The sequence below is a fragment of the Amblyomma americanum genome, chromosome 4 (genome assembly GCF_052857255.1).
Source record: "Amblyomma americanum isolate KBUSLIRL-KWMA chromosome 4, ASM5285725v1, whole genome shotgun sequence".
NCBI lineage: Eukaryota > Metazoa > Arthropoda > Arachnida > Ixodida > Ixodidae > Amblyomma > Amblyomma americanum.
In genome coordinates this window covers 72,438,844-72,454,702 of record NC_135500.1, presented here as the reverse complement: position 1 = coordinate 72,454,702, position 15,859 = coordinate 72,438,844, and the positions used below count along the sequence as shown (strand labels likewise).

The window sequence follows — 15,859 nt, the reverse complement described above, 5'->3', positions numbered from 1 at the left end:
GATATTCGCAGGTCGTGGGTTCGGATCCCACCGGCGGCATGGTTGTTTTTCTGCTGCTTTATAAGCAATTTTCTTTAAGCGATTTGTTAATCTAATATAATTATTATCCCACTGATAAGCATAACACATTAAAAAAATTAACGTTCCCCTATGCACTTTGGTTTCGGTGACTGTTGGCTCCCTTCATAAATTTTTCGAACGGGTCCCTCATTTCCTGTAACTTGTCTGCTAATAGCTTAACGAGGGCCTCGGTTCTGGCAGTCTTGGTGCCATAGGTAGCATAAGAGGGCACTCGCGCAGTTTCCGCCCTCACCGTCAGATGACGTTCTACGTCACGCTCGCGGTATTACAGAACGTGCTACGTCCGCCGCTATGGTCGAGGGCGGCGCTGGTGAACACTCTCAAGTCTCGCTTACACCCAGTAAACGTAAACACCCATGAGAGCAGCAGATTGGACAGCCGTCGCCGTAGCTCAGTTGGTAAGAGCACCGGACGCGATATTCGGAGGTCGTGGGTTCGGATCCCACCGGCGGCATGATTGTTTTTTCTGCTGCTTTATAAGCAATTTTCTTTTGGCGATTTTTTAATCTAAGTATTGTTATCCCACTGATAAGAATAACACATTAAAAAAAATTTAGCGTTCCCCTATGCACTTTGGTTTCGGTGACTGTTGGCTCCTTTCATAAATTTGTCAAACGGGCCCCTCATTTCCTTTAACTTGTCTGCCAATAGCTTAACGAGGGTCTCGGTTCTGGCAGTTTTGATGCCATAGGTAGCATCAGAGGGCTCTCGCACAGTTTCCGCCCTCACAGTTAGATGACGTTCTATGTCAGGCTCGCGGTATTACAGGACGTGCTACATCCGCCGCTATGGTCGAGGGCGGCGCTGGAGAACACTCTCAAGGCTCGCTTACACCCAGTAAACCTAAATACCCAGGAGAGCAGCAGATTGGACAGCCGTCGCCGTAGCTCAGTTGTTAAGAGCACCGGACGCGATATTCTGAGGTCGTGGGTTCGGATCCCACCGGCGGCGTGGTTGTTTTTTCTGCTGCCATATAAGTATTTTCTTTAAGCGATTTGTTAATCTAAGTATTATTATCCCACTGATAAGCATACCACATTAAAAAAAATTAACGTTCCCCTATGCACTTTCGTTTCGGTAACTGTTGGCTCCCTTCATAAATTTGTCAAACGGGCCCCTCATTTCCATTAACTTGTCTGCTAATAGCTTAACGAGGGTCTCGGTTCTTGCAGTCTTGATGCCATAGGTAGCATAAGAGGGCTCTCGCACAGTTTTCGCCTTCGCCATTAGATAACGTTCTACGCCACACTTGCGGTATTACAGGGCGTGCTACGTCCACCCCTATGGACGAGTGTGGCGCTGGTGAACACTCTCAAGGTTCGCTTACAAGCAGAACATAAATACTCACGAAAGCAGCAGATTGGACAGCCGTCACCGTATCTCGGTTGGTAAGAGCTCCGGACGCGATATTCGGAGGTCGCGGGTTCGGATCCCACCGGCGGCATGGTAGTTTTTTCTGCTGCTTTATAAGTAATTTTCTTTAGGCGATTTGTTAATCTAAGTATTATTATCCCACTGATAAGCATAACACATTAAAAAAATTAACGTTCCCCTATGCACTTTAGTTTCGGTGACTGTTGGCTTCCTTCTTAAATTTGTCAAACGGTCCCCTCATTTCCTTTAACTTGTCTGCTAATAGCTTAACGAGGGTCTCGGTTCTGGCAGTCTTGATGCCATAGGTAGCAAAAGAGGGCTCGCGCAAAGTTTCCGCCTTCACCGTTAGATGACGTTCTACGGCACGCTCGCGGTATTACAGGACGACGTGCTACGTCCGCCGCCATGGTCGAGGGTGGCGCTGGTGAACACTCTACAGGCTCGCTTCCAGTAAACCTAAATACCCATGAGAGCAGCAGATTGGACAGCCGTCGCCATAGCTCAGTTGGTGAGAGCACCGGACGCGATATTCGGAGGTCGTGGGTTCGAATCCCACCGGCGGTATGGTTGTTTTTTCTGTTGCTTTATAAGTAATTTTCTTTAAGCTATTTGTTAATATAAGTATTATTATCCCACTGATAAGCATAACACATTAAAAGAAAAATTAACGTTCCCCTATGCGCCTTGGTTTCGGTGACTGTTGGCTCCATTCATAAGTTTCTCAAACGGTCCCCTCATTTCCTTTAAAGTGTCTGCTAATAGCTTAACGAGGGTCTCGGTTCTGGCAGTCTTGATGCCATAGGTAGCAAAAGAGGGCTCTCGCACAGTTTCCGCCTTCAGCGTTAGATGACGTTCTACGTCACGCTCGCGGTATTACAGGACGTGCTACGTCCGCCGCCATGGTCGAGGGTGGCGCTGGTGAACACTCTCAAGGCTCGCTTAAAGTAAACCTAAATACTCATGAGAGCAGCAGATTGGACAGCCGTCGCCATAGCTCAGTTGGTAAGAGCACCGGACGCGATATTCGGAGGTCGTGGGATCGAATCCTACCGGCAGTATGGTTGTTTTTTCTGCTGCTTTATAAGTAATTTTCTTTAAGCTATTTGTTAATATAAGTATTATTATCCCACTGATAAGCATAACACATTAAAAGAAAAATTAACGTTCTTCTATGCGCTTTGGTTTCGGTGACTGTTGGCTCCCTTCATAAATTTGTCAAACGGGCCCCTCCTTTCCTTTAACTTGTCTGCTATTAGCTTAACGAGGGTCTCGGTTCTGGCAGTCTTGATGCCATAGGTAGCATAAGAGGGCTCTCGCACAGTTTCCGCCCTCACCGTTAGATGACGTTCTACGTCACGCTCGCGGTATTACAGGACGTGCTGCGTCCGCCGCTATGGTCGAGGGTGGCGCTTGTGAAAACTTTCAAGGCTCGCTTACACCCAGTAAACCTAAATACCCATGAGAGCAGCAGATTGGACAGCCGTCGCCGTAGCTCAGTTGGTAAGCGCACCGGACGCGATATTCGGACGTCGTGGGTTCGGATATCACCGGCGGCATGGTTGTTTTTTCTGCTGCTTTAAAGTAATTTTCTTTAAGCGATTTGATAATCTAAGTATTATTATCCATCTGATAAGCATAACACATTAAAAAAAATTAAACGTTCCCCTATGCACTTTGGTTTCGGTGACTGTTGGCTCCCTTCATAAATTTGTCAAAAGGGCCCCTCATTTCCTTTAACTTTTCTGCTAATAGCTTAATGAGGGTCTCGGTTCTGGCAGTCTTGATGCCATAGGTAGCAACAGAAGGCTCTCGCACAGTTTCCGCCCTCACCGTTAGATGAAGGTTTACCTCACGCTCGTGGTATTACAGGACGTGCTACGTCCGCCGCTATGGTCGAGGGTGGCGCTCGTGAACACTCTCAAGGCTCGCTTACACCCCGTAAACCTCAATACCCACGAGAGCAGCAGATTGGACAGCCGTCGCCGTAGCTCAGTTGGTAAGAGCACCGGACGCGATATTCGGAGGTCGTGGGTTCGGATCCCACCGGCGGCATGATTGTTTTTTTCTGCTGCTTTATAAGCAATTTTCTTTTGGCGATTTTTTAATCTAAGCATTGTTATCCCACTGATAAGAATAACACATTAAAAAAAATTTAGCGTTCCCCTATGCACTTTGGTTTCGGTGACTGTTGGCTCCTTTCATAAATTTGTCAAACGGGCCCCTCATTTCCTTTAACTTGTCTGCCAATAGCTTAACGAGGGTCTCGGTTCTGGCAGTTTTGATGCCATAGGTAGCATCAGAGGGCTCTCGCACAGTTTCCGCCCTCACAGTTAGATGACGTTCTATGTCACGCTCGCGGTATTACAGGACGTGCTACATCCGCCGCTATGGTCGAGGGCGGCGCTGGAGAACACTCTCAAGGCTCGCTTACACCCAGTAAACCTAAATACCCAGGAGAGCAGCAGATTGGACAGCCGTCGCCGTAGCTCAGTTGGTAAGAGCACCGGACGCGATATTCGGAGGTCGTGGGTTCGGATCCCACCGGCGGCGTGGTTGTTTTTTCTGCTGCTATATAAGTATTTTCTTTAAGCGATTTGTTAATCTAAGTAATATTATCCCACTGATAAGCATAACACATTAAAAAAATTAACGTTCCCCTATGCACTTTGGTTTCGGTGACTGTTGGCTCCCTTCATAAATTTGTCAAACGGGCCCCTCCTTTCCTTTAACTTGTCTGCTATTAGCTTAACGAGGGTCTCGGTTCTTGCAGTCTTGATGCCATAGGTAGCATAAGAGGGCTCTCGCACAGTTTTCGCCTTCGCCATTAGATAACGTTCTACGTCACGCTCGCGGTATTATAGGACGTGCTACGTCTGCCGCTATGGTCGAGGGTGGCGCTCGTGAACACTCTCAATGCTCGCTTACACCCAATAAACCTAAATACCCACGAGAGCAGCAGATTGGACAGCCGTCGCCGTAGCTCAGTTGGTAAGAGCGCCGGACGCGATATTCGGAGGTCGTGGGTTCGGATCCCACCGGCGGCATGGTTGTTTTTTCTGCTGCTTTATAAGTAATTTTTTTAAGCTATTTGTTAATATAAGTAATATTATCCCACTGATAAGCATAACACATTAAAAGAAAAATTAACGTTCCCCTATGCGCTTTGGTTTCGGTGACTGTTGGCTCCATTCAAAAATTTCTCAAACGGTCCCCTCATTTCCTTTAACTTGTCTGCTAATAGCTTAACGAGGGTCTCGGTTCTGGCAGTCTTGATGCCATAGGTAGCATAAGTGGGTTCTCGCACAGTTTCCGCTTTCACCGTTAGATGACGTTCTACACCACGCTCGCGGAATTACAGGACGTGCTAAGTCCGCCGCTATTGTCGAGGGTGGCGCTGGTAAACACTCTCAAGGCTCGCTTAAACCCAGTAAACCTAAATACCCACGAGAGCAGCACATTGGACAGCCGTCGCCGTAGCTCTGTTGGTAAGAGCACCGGACGCGATATTCGGAGGTCGTGGGTTCGCATCCCACCGGTGGTATGGTTGTTTTTTCGGCTGCTTTATAAGTAATTTTCTTTAAGCGATTTTTTAATCTAAGTAATATTATCCCACTGATAAGCATAACATATTAAAAAGAAAAATTATCGTTCCCCAATGCACTTTGGTTTCGGTGACTGTTGGCTCCCTTCACAAATTTGTCAAACGAGCCCCTCATTTCCTTTAACTTGTCTGCTAATATCTTAACGACGGTCTCGGTTCTGGCAGTCTTGATGCCTTAGGTAGCATAAGAGGGCTCTCGCACAGTTTCCGCCCTCACCGTTAGATGACGTTCTACGTCACGCTCGCGGTATTACAGGACGTGCTACGTCCGCCGCTATGGTCGAGCGTAGCGCTGGTGAACACTCTCAAGGCTCGCTTACACCCAGTAAACCTAAATACCCATGAGAGCAGCAGATTGGACAGCCGTCGCCATAGCTCAGTTGGTAAGAGCACCAGACGCGCTATTCGGAGGTCGTGGGTTCGGATCCCACCGGCGGTATGGTTGTTTTTTCTGCTGCTTTATAAGTACTTTCATTAAGCGATTTGTTAATCTAAGTATTATTATCCCACTGATAAGCATAACACATTAAAAAAATTAACGTTCCCCTATGCACTTTTGTTTCGGTGACTGTTGGCTCCCTTCATAAATTTGTCGAACGGGCCCCTCATTTCCTGTAACTTGTCTGCTATTAGCTTAACGAGGGTCTCGGTTCTGGCAGTCTTGATGCCATAGGTAGCATAAGAGGGCTCTCGCACAGTTTCCGCCCTCACCGTTAGATGACGTTCTACGTCACGCTCGCGGTATTACAGGACGTGCTGCGTCCGCCGCTATGGTCGAGGGTGGCGCTCGTGAAAACTTTCAAGGCTCGCTTACACCCAGTAAACCTAAATACCCATGAGAGCAGCAGATTGGACAGCCGTCGCCGTAGCTCAGTTGGTAAGCGCACCGGACGCGATATTCGGAGGTCGTAGGTTCGGATATCACCGGCGGCATGGTTGTTTTTTCTGCTGCTTTAAAGTAATTTTCTTTAAGCGATTTGATAATCTAAGTATTATTATCCATCTGATAAGCATAACACATTAAAAAAAATTTAACGTTCCCCTATGCACTTTGGTTTCGGTGACTGTTGGCTCCCTTCATAAATTTGTCAAAAGGGCCCCTCATTTCCTTTAACTTGTCTGCTAATAGCTTAATGAGGGTCTCGGTTCTGGCAGTCTTGATGCCATAGGTAGCATAAGTGGGTTCTCGCACAGTTTCCGCTTTCACCGTTAGATGACGTTCTACACCACGCTCGAGGAATTACAGGACGTGCTAAGTCCGCCGCTATTGTCGAGGGTGGCGCTGGTAAACACTCTCAAGGCTCGCTTACACCCAGTAAACCTAAATACCCACGAGAGCTGCAGATTGGACAGCCGTCGCCGTAGCTCTGTTGGTAAGAGCACCGGACGCGATATTCGGAGGTCGTGGGTTCGGATCCCGCCAGCGGCATGGTTGTTTTTTCTGCTGCCTTATAAGTATTTTCTTTAGCAATTTGTTAATCTAAGTATTATTATCCCACTGATAAGCATAACACATTAAAGAAAAATTAACGTTCCCCTATGCACTTTTGTTTCGGTGACTGTTGGCTCCCTTCACAAATTTGTCAAACGGGCCCCTCATTTCCTTTAACTTGTCTGCTAATAGCTTTACGAGGGTCTCGGTTCTGGCAGTTTTGATGCCATAGGTAGCATCAGAGGGCTCTCGCACAGTTTCCGCCCTCACAGTTAGATGACGTTCTACGTCACGCTCGCGGTGTTACAGGACGTGCTACATCCGCCGCTATGGTCGAGGGCGGCGCTGGAGAACACTCTCAAGGCTCGCTTACACCCAGTAAACCTAAATACCCAGGAGAGCAGCAGATTGGACAGCCGTCGCCGTAGCTCAGTTGGTAAGAGCTCCGGACGCGGTATTCGGAGGTCGTGGGTTCGGATCCCACCGGCGGCATGGTAGTTTTTTCTGCTGATTTATAAGTAATTTTCTTTAAGCGATTTGTTAATCTAAGTATTATTATCCCACTGATAAGCATAACACATTAAAAAAATTAACGTTCCCCTATGCACTTTATTTTCGGTGACTGTTGGCTCCCTTCATAAATTTGTCAAACGGGCCCCTCATTTCCTTTAACTTGTCTTCTAATAGCTTTACGAGGGTCTCGGTTCTGGCAGCCTTGATGCCATAGGTACCATCAGAGGGCTCTCGCACAGTTTCGGCCCTCACCGTTAGATTACGTTCTACGTCACGCTCGCGGCATTACAGGACGTGCTACGTCCGCCGCCATGGTCGAGGGTGGCGCTGGTGAACACTCTCAAGGCTCGCTTACACCCAGTAAACCTAAATACCCACGAGAGCAGCAGATTGGACAGCCGTCGCCGTAGCTCTGTTGGTAAGAGCACCGGACGCGATATTCGGAGGTCGTGGGTTCGGATCCCACTGGCGGCGTGGTTGTTTTTTCTGCTGCTTTATAAGTATTTTCTTTAAGCGATTTGTTAATCTAAGTAATATTATCCCACTGATAAGCATAACACATTAAAAAAAAATTAACGTTCCCCTATGCACTTTTGTTTCGTTGACTGTTGGCTCCCTTCACAAATTTGTCAAACGGGCCTCTCATTTCCTTTAACTTGTCTGCTAATAGCTTTACGAGGGTCTCGGTTCTGGCAGCCTTAATGCCTTAGGTACCATAAGAGGGCTCTCGCACAATTTCGGCCCTCACCGTTAGATTACGTTCTACGTCACGCTCGCGGTATTACAGGACGTGTTACGTCCGCCGCTATGGTCGAGGGTGGCGCTCGTGAACACTTTCAAGGCTCGCTTACACCCAGTAAACCTAAATACCCATGAGAGCAGCAGATTGGACAGCCGTCACCGTAGCTCAGTTGGTAAGAGCACCGGACGCGATATTCGGAGGTCGTGGGTTCGGATCCCACCGGCGGCATGGTTGTTTTTCTGCTGCTTTATAAGCAATTTTCTTTAAGCGATTTGTTAATTTAAGTATTATTATCCCACTGATAAGCATAACACATTAAAAAAATTAACGTTCCCCTATGCACTTTGGTTTCGGTGACTGTTGGCTCCCTTCATAAATTTGTCAAACGGGCCCCTCCTTTCCTTTAACTTGTCTGCTATTAGCTTAACGAGGGTCTCGGTTCTGGCAGTCTTGATGCCATAGGTAGCATAAGAGGGCTCTCGCACAGTTTCTGCCCTCACCGTTAGATGACGTTGTACGTCACGCTCGCGGTATTACAGGACGTGCTGCGTCCGCCGCTATGGTCGAGGGTGGCGCTCGTGAAAACTTTCAAGGCTCGCTTACACCCAGTAAACCTAAATACCCTTGAGAGCAGCAGATTGGACGGCCGTCGCCGTAGCTCTGTTGGTAAGAGCACCGGACGCGATATTCGGAGGTCGTGGGTTCGGATCCCACCGGCGGCGTGGTTGTTTTTTCTGCTGCTTTATAAGTATTTTCTTTAAGCGATTTGTTAATCTAAGTAATATTATCCCACTGATAAGCATAACACATTAAAAAAATTAACGTTCCCCTATGCACTTTGGTTTCGGTGACTGTTGGCTCCCTTCATAAATTTGTCAAACGGGCCCCTCCTTTCCTTTAACTTGTCTGCTATTAGCTTAACGAGGGTCTCGGTTCTGGCAGTCTTGATGCCATAGGTAGCATAAGAGGGCTCTCGCACAGTTTCCGCCCTCACCGTTAGATGACGTTGTACGTCACGCTCGCGGTATTACAGGACGTGCTGCGTCCGCCGCTATGGTCGAGGGTGGCGCTCGTGAAAACTTTCAAGGCTCGCTTACACCCAGTAAACCTAAATACCCTTGAGAGCAGCAGATTGGACAGCCGTCGCCGTAGCTCTGTTGGTAAGAGCACCGGACGCGATATTCGGAGGTCGTGGGTTCGGATCCCACAGGCGGCGTGGTTGTTTTTTCTGCTGCTTTATAAGTATTTTCTTTAAGCTATTTGTTAATATAAGTATTATTATCCCACTGATAAGCATAACACATTAAAAGAAAAATTAACGTTCTTCTATGCGCTTTGGTTTCGGTGACTGTTGGCTCCCTTCATAAATTTGTCAAACGGGCCCCTCCTTTCCTTTAACTTGTCTGCTATTAGCTTAACGAGGGTCTCGGTTCTGGCAGTCTTGATGCCATAGGTAGCATAAGAGGGCTCTCGCACAGTTTCCGCCCTCACCGTTAGATGACGTTCTACGTCACGCTCGCGGTATTACAGGACGTGCTGCGTCCGCCGCTATGGTCGAGGGTGGCGCTCGTGAAAACTTTCAAGGCTCGCTTACACCCAGTAAACCTAAATACCCATGAGAGCAGCAGATTGGACAGCCGTCGCCGTAGCTCAGTTGGTAAGCGCACCGGACGCGATATTCGGACGTCGTGGGTTCGGATATCACCGGCGGCATGGTTGTTTTTTCTGCTGCTTTAAAGTAATTTTCTTTAAGCGATTTGATAATCTAAGTATTATTATCCATCTGATAAGCATAACACATTAAAAAAAATTAAACGTTCCCCTATGCACTTTGGTTTCGGTGACTGTTGGCTCCCTTCATAAATTTGTCAAAAGGGCCCCTCATTTCCTTTAACTTTTCTGCTAATAGCTTAATGAGGGTCTCGGTTCTGGCAGTCTTGATGCCATAGGTAGCAACAGAGGGCTCTCGCACAGTTTCCGCCCTCACCGTTAGATGAAGGTTTACCTCACGCTCGTGGTATTACAGGACGTGCTACGTCCGCCGCTATGGTCGAGGGTGGCGCTCGTGAACACTCTCAAGGCTCGCTTACACCCCGTAAACCTCAATACCCACGAGAGCAGCAGATTGGACAGCCGTCGCCGTAGCTCAGTTGGTAAGAGCACCGGACGCGATATTCGGAGGTCGTGGGTTCGGATCCCACCGGCGGCATGGTTGTTTTTCTGCTGCTTTATAAGCAATTTTCTTTAAGCGATTTGTTAATCTAAGTATTATTATCCCACTGATAAGCATAACACATTAAAAAAATTAACGTTCCCCTATGCACTTTGGTTTCGGTGACTGTTGGCTCCCTTCATAAATTTGTCGAACGGGTCCCTCATTTCCTGTAACTTGTCTGCTAATAGCTTAACGAGGGCCTCGGTTCTGGCAGTCTTGGTGCCATAGGTAGCATAAGAGGGCACTCGCGCAGTTTCCGCCCTCACCGTCAGATGACGTTCTACGTCACGCTCGCGGTATTACAGAACGTGCTACGTCCGCCGCTATGGTCGAGGGCGGCGCTGGTGAACACTCTCAAGTCTCGCTTACACCCAGTAAACGTAAACACCCATGAGAGCAGCAGATTGGACAGCCGTCGCCGTAGCTCAGTTGGTAAGAGCACCGGACGCGATATTCGGAGGTCGTGGGTTCGGATCCCACCGGCGGCATGATTGTTTTTTCTGCTGCTTTATAAGCAATTCTCTTTTGGCGATTTGATAATCTAAGTATTATTATCCATCTGATAAGCATAACACATTAAAAAAAATTTAACGTTCCCCTATGCACTTTGGTTTCGGTGACTGTTGGCTCCCTTCATAAATTTGTCAAAAGGGCCCCTCATTTCCTTTAACTTGTCTGCTAATAGCTTAATGAGGGTCTCGGTTCTGGCAGTCTTGATGCCATAGGTAGCATAAGTGGGTTCTCGCACAGTTTCCGCTTTCACCGTTAGATGACGTTCTACACCACGCTCGAGGAATTACAGGACGTGCTAAGTCCGCCGCTATTGTCGAGGGTGGCGCTGGTAAACACTCTCAAGGCTCGCTTACACCCAGTAAACCTAAATACCCACGAGAGCTGCAGATTGGACAGCCGTCGCCGTAGCTCTGTTGGTAAGAGCACCGGACGCGATATTCGGAGGTCGTGGGTTCGGATCCCGCCAGCGGCATGGTTGTTTTTTCTGCTGCCTTATAAGTATTTTCTTTAGCAATTTGTTAATCTAAGTATTATTATCCCACTGATAAGCATAACACATTAAAGAAAAATTAACGTTCCCCTATGCACTTTTGTTTCGGTGACTGTTGGCTCCCTTCACAAATTTGTCAAACGGGCCCCTCATTTCCTTTAACTTGTCTGCTAATAGCTTTACGAGGGTCTCGGTTCTGGCAGTTTTGATGCCATAGGTAGCATCAGAGGGCTCTCGCACAGTTTCCGCCCTCACAGTTAGATGACGTTCTACGTCACGCTCGCGGTGTTACAGGACGTGCTACATCCGCCGCTATGGTCGAGGGCGGCGCTGGAGAACACTCTCAAGGCTCGCTTACACCCAGTAAACCTAAATACCCAGGAGAGCAGCAGATTGGACAGCCGTCGCCGTAGCTCAGTTGGTAAGAGCTCCGGACGCGGTATTCGGAGGTCGTGGGTTCGGATCCCACCGGCGGCATGGTAGTTTTTTCTGCTGATTTATAAGTAATTTTCTTTAAGCGATTTGTTAATCTAAGTATTATTATCCCACTGATAAGCATAACACATTAAAAAAATTAACGTTCCCCTATGCACTTTATTTTCGGTGACTGTTGGCTCCCTTCATAAATTTGTCAAACGGGCCCCTCATTTCCTTTAACTTGTCTTCTAATAGCTTTACGAGGGTCTCGGTTCTGGCAGCCTTGATGCCATAGGTACCATCAGAGGGCTCTCGCACAGTTTCGGCCCTCACCGTTAGATTACGTTCTACGTCACGCTCGCGGCATTACAGGACGTGCTACGTCCGCCGCCATGGTCGAGGGTGGCGCTGGTGAACACTCTCAAGGCTCGCTTACACCCAGTAAACCTAAATACCCACGAGAGCAGCAGATTGGACAGCCGTCGCCGTAGCTCTGTTGGTAAGAGCACCGGACGCGATATTCGGAGGTCGTGGGTTCGGATCCCACTGGCGGCGTGGTTGTTTTTTCTGCTGCTTTATAAGTATTTTCTTTAAGCGATTTGTTAATCTAAGTAATATTATCCCACTGATAAGCATAACACATTAAAAAAAAATTAACGTTCCCCTATGCACTTTTGTTTCGTTGACTGTTGGCTCCCTTCACAAATTTGTCAAACGGGCCTCTCATTTCCTTTAACTTGTCTGCTAATAGCTTTACGAGGGTCTCGGTTCTGGCAGCCTTAATGCCTTAGGTACCATAAGAGGGCTCTCGCACAATTTCGGCCCTCACCGTTAGATTACGTTCTACGTCACGCTCGCGGTATTACAGGACGTGTTACGTCCGCCGCTATGGTCGAGGGTGGCGCTCGTGAACACTTTCAAGGCTCGCTTACACCCAGTAAACCTAAATACCCATGAGAGCAGCAGATTGGACAGCCGTCACCGTAGCTCAGTTGGTAAGAGCACCGGACGCGATATTCGGAGGTCGTGGGTTCGGATCCCACCGGCGGCATGGTTGTTTTTCTGCTGCTTTATAAGCAATTTTCTTTAAGCGATTTGTTAATTTAAGTATTATTATCCCACTGATAAGCATAACACATTAAAAAAATTAACGTTCCCCTATGCACTTTGGTTTCGGTGACTGTTGGCTCCCTTCATAAATTTGTCAAACGGGCCCCTCCTTTCCTTTAACTTGTCTGCTATTAGCTTAACGAGGGTCTCGGTTCTGGCAGTCTTGATGCCATAGGTAGCATAAGAGGGCTCTCGCACAGTTTCTGCCCTCACCGTTAGATGACGTTGTACGTCACGCTCGCGGTATTACAGGACGTGCTGCGTCCGCCGCTATGGTCGAGGGTGGCGCTCGTGAAAACTTTCAAGGCTCGCTTACACCCAGTAAACCTAAATACCCTTGAGAGCAGCAGATTGGACGGCCGTCGCCGTAGCTCTGTTGGTAAGAGCACCGGACGCGATATTCGGAGGTCGTGGGTTCGGATCCCACCGGCGGCGTGGTTGTTTTTTCTGCTGCTTTATAAGTATTTTCTTTAAGCGATTTGTTAATCTAAGTAATATTATCCCACTGATAAGCATAACACATTAAAAAAATTAACGTTCCCCTATGCACTTTGGTTTCGGTGACTGTTGGCTCCCTTCATAAATTTGTCAAACGGGCCCCTCCTTTCCTTTAACTTGTCTGCTATTAGCTTAACGAGGGTCTCGGTTCTGGCAGTCTTGATGCCATAGGTAGCATAAGAGGGCTCTCGCACAGTTTCCGCCCTCACCGTTAGATGACGTTGTACGTCACGCTCGCGGTATTACAGGACGTGCTGCGTCCGCCGCTATGGTCGAGGGTGGCGCTCGTGAAAACTTTCAAGGCTCGCTTACACCCAGTAAACCTAAATACCCTTGAGAGCAGCAGATTGGACAGCCGTCGCCGTAGCTCTGTTGGTAAGAGCACCGGACGCGATATTCGGAGGTCGTGGGTTCGGATCCCACAGGCGGCGTGGTTGTTTTTTCTGCTGCTTTATAAGTATTTTCTTTAAGCTATTTGTTAATATAAGTATTATTATCCCACTGATAAGCATAACACATTAAAAGAAAAATTAACGTTCTTCTATGCGCTTTGGTTTCGGTGACTGTTGGCTCCCTTCATAAATTTGTCAAACGGGCCCCTCCTTTCCTTTAACTTGTCTGCTATTAGCTTAACGAGGGTCTCGGTTCTGGCAGTCTTGATGCCATAGGTAGCATAAGAGGGCTCTCGCACAGTTTCCGCCCTCACCGTTAGATGACGTTCTACGTCACGCTCGCGGTATTACAGGACGTGCTGCGTCCGCCGCTATGGTCGAGGGTGGCGCTCGTGAAAACTTTCAAGGCTCGCTTACACCCAGTAAACCTAAATACCCATGAGAGCAGCAGATTGGACAGCCGTCGCCGTAGCTCAGTTGGTAAGCGCACCGGACGCGATATTCGGACGTCGTGGGTTCGGATATCACCGGCGGCATGGTTGTTTTTTCTGCTGCTTTAAAGTAATTTTCTTTAAGCGATTTGATAATCTAAGTATTATTATCCATCTGATAAGCATAACACATTAAAAAAAATTAAACGTTCCCCTATGCACTTTGGTTTCGGTGACTGTTGGCTCCCTTCATAAATTTGTCAAAAGGGCCCCTCATTTCCTTTAACTTTTCTGCTAATAGCTTAATGAGGGTCTCGGTTCTGGCAGTCTTGATGCCATAGGTAGCAACAGAGGGCTCTCGCACAGTTTCCGCCCTCACCGTTAGATGAAGGTTTACCTCACGCTCGTGGTATTACAGGACGTGCTACGTCCGCCGCTATGGTCGAGGGTGGCGCTCGTGAACACTCTCAAGGCTCGCTTACACCCCGTAAACCTCAATACCCACGAGAGCAGCAGATTGGACAGCCGTCGCCGTAGCTCAGTTGGTAAGAGCACCGGACGCGATATTCGGAGGTCGTGGGTTCGGATCCCACCGGCGGCATGGTTGTTTTTCTGCTGCTTTATAAGCAATTTTCTTTAAGCGATTTGTTAATCTAAGTATTATTATCCCACTGATAAGCATAACACATTAAAAAAATTAACGTTCCCCTATGCACTTTGGTTTCGGTGACTGTTGGCTCCCTTCATAAATTTGTCGAACGGGTCCCTCATTTCCTGTAACTTGTCTGCTAATAGCTTAACGAGGGCCTCGGTTCTGGCAGTCTTGGTGCCATAGGTAGCATAAGAGGGCACTCGCGCAGTTTCCGCCCTCACCGTCAGATGACGTTCTACGTCACGCTCGCGGTATTACAGAACGTGCTACGTCCGCCGCTATGGTCGAGGGCGGCGCTGGTGAACACTCTCAAGTCTCGCTTACACCCAGTAAACGTAAACACCCATGAGAGCAGCAGATTGGACAGCCGTCGCCGTAGCTCAGTTGGTAAGAGCACCGGACGCGATATTCGGAGGTCGTGGGTTCGGATCCCACCGGCGGCATGATTGTTTTTTCTGCTGCTTTATAAGCAATTCTCTTTTGGCGATTTTTTAATCTAAGCATTGTTATCCCACTGATAAGAATAACACATTAAAAAAAATTTAGCGTTCCCCTATGCACTTTGGTTTCGGTGACTGTTGGCTCCTTTCATAAATTTGTCAAACGGGCCCCTCATTTCCTTTAACTTGTCTGCCAATAGCTTAACGAGGGTCTCGGTTCTGGCAGTTTTGATGCCATAGGTAGCATCAGAGGGCTCTCGCACAGTTTCCGCCCTCACAGTTAGATGACGTTCTATGTCACGCTCGCGGTATTACAGGACGTGCTACATCCGCCGCTATGGTCGAGGGCGGCGCTGGAGAACACTCTCAAGGCTCGCTTACACCCAGTAAACCTAAATACCCAGGAGAGCAGCAGATTGGACAGCCGTCGCCGTAGCTCAGTTGGTAAGAGCACCGGACGCGATATTCGGAGGTCGTGGGTTCGGATCCCACCGGCGGCGTGGTTGTTTTTTCTGCTGCTATATAAGTATTTTCTTTAAGCGATTTGTTAATCTAAGTAATATTATCCCACTGATAAGCATAACACATTAAAAAAATTAACGTTCCCCTATGCACTTTGGTTTCGGTGACTGTTGGCTCCCTTCATAAATTTGTCAAACGGGCCCCTCCTTTCCTTTAACTTGTCTGCTATTAGCTTAACGAGGGTCTCGGTTCTTGCAGTCTTGATGCCATAGGTAGCATAAGAGGGCTCTCGCACAGTTTTCGCCTTCGCCATTAGATAACGTTCTACGTCACGCTCGCGGTATTATAGGACGTGCTACGTCTGCCGCTATGGTCGAGGGTGGCGCTCGTGAACACTCTCAATGCTCGCTTACACCCAATAAACCTAAATACCCACGAGAGCAGCAGATTGGACAGCCGTCGCCGTAGCTCAGTTGGTAAGAGCGCCGGACGCGAT

At 48.0% G+C, this 15,859-nt stretch overlaps 1 protein-coding gene and 2 non-coding genes across 3 annotated transcripts in view; 2 read left to right on the top strand and 1 right to left on the bottom strand.

Annotated features, from left to right (window-relative positions):
• The window catches only part of LOC144129565 (uncharacterized), a 649,728-nt gene that overhangs the window by 224,063 nt on the left and 409,806 nt on the right, over nucleotides 1–15,859 (bottom strand). The window lies entirely within an intron of this gene.
• Nucleotides 6,907–6,980, top strand: TRNAP-CGG (transfer RNA proline (anticodon CGG)). The gene has a single exon. It is a non-coding gene; the product is annotated as a tRNA-Pro (tRNA).
• On the top strand, nucleotides 11,365–11,438 carry TRNAP-CGG (transfer RNA proline (anticodon CGG)). The gene has a single exon. It is a non-coding gene; the product is annotated as a tRNA-Pro (tRNA).